Raw genomic sequence first — 3,516 nt, forward strand, 5'->3', positions numbered from 1 at the left:
AAATAAATAAATAAATAAATAAATAAATAAATAAGACGTCGACTTAATGTACACCAAGCAAGAAGTATCAGGTACTCTGATGTACACATTTTGCGACTTGTCGATATTTTCATTTCATGTAACTTTGAAGTCATGTTCAAAACAGTACAATAGTCTGGGGGTACTTTCGGTATGGAATGACGCCAAGTCATGAATTTGATTTCGACAGGTCAATTAATGGTGTGACATCTCGAAACGCCTCGTTCTTAATCCCTATTCGTTGTGTTTGCAATATAACAATACAATTATCCTAATTATTCTGAAATTAAGTGAACAGCTGGAGGTCGTCACAGGTAGATAGACTGTTCTCCTTTTTCTCCGTCCGTCCGTCCGTCCATCCATTGCTTTTGTCGGGTGTTGTTTTTTCCCCCTCCAAGAACAGCATGACGTCTAGAAAGAGATCTCTGTGTTCCCGGAAGCGCCGTGTGTGGTACCACCCGTCGTCTGCTGACGTCGCAGCCATTTCTTCATGAACTGTCTCATGCGCATGTTCCCCCACACGTAGATAAACGGGTTCATGATGGCATTCATCTGGAGGACAAATATGAAATTAAATGTTATTGATGGAATTATGCTCCAACCGCTTAAACGTTTTGATAATTTTTTAAAATCAACATGCAATAGATGAAAGATTTTCTGACTAAAATGATGAGCGAAGACATTTTTTACGTGCTACCCCACAGGGCAACACCGACAGGCTGGATCTAGGTGAGAGATTCCTTAGAAAATTTACTGACACCATAAATTTACTGACACACATAAACACACACATGCATACACACATACACATGCACGGACGCACATACACACATACACACACACACACACACACACACACACACACACAAACACACACACAAACACACACGCACACACACACACACACACACACACACACATTCACACATACACCTGTACACGCAACGATATAGATCTAATCATACACATATCAACCAAAAAGAGAAAACACAATTACTCGTCAAACAAAGCTTGAGATCAGAATGTTTCTTAAGGGGCTCAAAATCATAATGGATTTTGATTTGTAGGCATTTTTAGCTTCTTTAGCCTCTCTTACAACTATTTCATAACATTAGAACCCCCTAAAGTCGTATTTCTTCCTATACCAGGCATGTTTATCACCACCATTTCCTCACAAAATCAATCTTTTATTGTTCTTTATTGCCCGTTTTCTCAAAACGAGGTTTTTGCTATATACCTTTTTGAATAACTCCACCATTTTTCATCCAATCTTCATGAACTATTCACAGAATGAAGAGAAGATGTAATACAAAAAAAAGTATATGAAGTATATATAATATGACATACAAATAGTTTTTTTGTTGGTGGTGTCTGGAGTGTGGATTTGCACGGATTTTTTGCAAACTAGAGTACGACCTCAGGAAATTTTTTTTTTTTTTCTAATTCCTTTATGGAAAATTCAAAAAACTAATTTGTAGATCTAATGTTTGTTAAAATGCGTGCAAAAAGCCCCAACAACAACAAACAATCTATTTCCATGAAGTAAAGTGTGATATTCCTTACGTAAAACAGGTCAATAAAATAAAAAATGGCCGCCCTTACCATGGAAACGAAACTTTTTTCTCAAATTCGTTTGCGGATTTTAAGACTCCTTACTATGCTTAAGTGTGAAATTTGGTCACATAATTTGCTCCACTAATAAGCGAGGCAGCCATCAGGTGTAGCCCCCCTCCCCCCCTTTTTAAACTCGTTACAAGAAATTTAATATTCTCGTCCTCATAATGAACACAAATCTATTATCTATTTGTTGTGGCCGAATTTTGCTATTCAAAAGGCTTTTTAATGGCTGCATCGATCGACATGCGATTTTCACTAAAAGATTCTTCTAAATATTCTCCAGATCATGACGCCCTTCAATTTTTCAGTTTTGAGACAGTTTTGCTACAAAAAGCAAAATTTCTTTATTTCGCCGATCGCTTTTGTAGGCCGACGCTTCTGTCTCTGTAATTTTAGAAAATCCGCCAGGTTTGTAAGTCGTACTTCCGTTCGATACTATCACGCATTGTCGCACAATACTGAGCACTATTTTAAGTGTGTGTCACTTTTCTCTCTAGATTTATTGCTCCATTCCAGTAGAGTGTATATATAGTAGACCAATGATATTCAGTTGATGTTAATGCACCGACCATTCCTTTCATCGAAAGGGGGCCCAGCTAGTTAGTTACAATTTCTACTTACAAATAGAAGGTGGGCTTGATTTGTTAGCCGCTTTCGTCTGTTTAATTTTATGCGAGGGGTTGTTGTTGATGTTATTTTTGTTGCTGCTGTTGTTGTTGTTGTTGTTGTTGTTGTTGTTGTTGTTGTTGTGTGATAGCCTATCTTTCTGCATTGTTTTGGGCCCCGAAGAGAGCATTTTGGTTGCTGCTGTTGTTGTTGTTGTTAATGTTGTCGTTTTTGTTGGGGGTTTTTTTTTGGGGGTGGGGGGGCTTCATTTTTTTACTATGATTCAAAGACAATGTGATTTACAGAGAGGGGAGAACAGGTGCTGACATCAAATCCCGCACCGGAAAGGCAGAGGTTGCTTTTATATCTTTGAATGGGATTTGGAGGACCAGGGATATATCGCTCCGAACAAAGCTGAGGATTTTCAACTCAAATTTGAAGTCAGTTTTATTGTTTGAATGTGAGACATGGAACGTATCTCAGACTTGCATAAAGATGATCCAGGTTTTCTTGAACAAGTGTCTGAGGAAACAACTCAGGATCAGATGGACAGACAGGGTCACCAACGAAGAAGTGTTTAAGGAAAACAAGACAGAGCCCAGTCAGAGACGAAGGCGGAAGAAGGTTGTGGTGATGGATCTGATACACTCTCAGGAAGTCAGACAGATGCATAACAAAGAAGTGTTGGATGATGATGATGATGATGATGATGATGATGATGATGATGATGATGATGATGATGATGATGATGATGATGATGATGATGATGATTTAAAAAAATAAATTTGTTTCCTTAATGGGCTTGACGGACTTAACGAAGAAATGTTCGATTTTTCGGCTCCATTGTCAATATTCTTAGCGGCACATCCACTCGTCCAAATAACTCCATTCGAATTGACATTGTTCCTGGACATTCAAATATATGTTTGACATCCTCCTTTTCAAGGCCGGATCTTCGGCAACATAGGCTGAGCTCTTCATTTACAAAGTTCTTATACCATCTTAAACTCCAATGATGGTCCGACCGCAGTCTTAGGAGTACCCAGAATACACATCTTCCAGGTGCTGGTACTTAGTTCTACATGGTGGGTCTCTTATTTCCCTCTTGATCATTGGAAAGACTCCTCTGTATGTTGTTGGTCGTCTGTCTCCTTCAATCTCTCAGGCTTCATTAGCAGCTTGGTCTGCTGCCTCATTTCCTTCTATTCCAACATGGCTTGGAATCCACTGGATTTTTATTGTGATGATGATGATGATGATGATGATGATGATGAT

Source organism: Aplysia californica, unplaced genomic scaffold (assembly GCF_000002075.1).
Source record: "Aplysia californica isolate F4 #8 unplaced genomic scaffold, AplCal3.0 scaffold00345, whole genome shotgun sequence".
Classification (NCBI taxonomy): Eukaryota; Metazoa; Mollusca; class Gastropoda; order Aplysiida; family Aplysiidae; genus Aplysia; species Aplysia californica.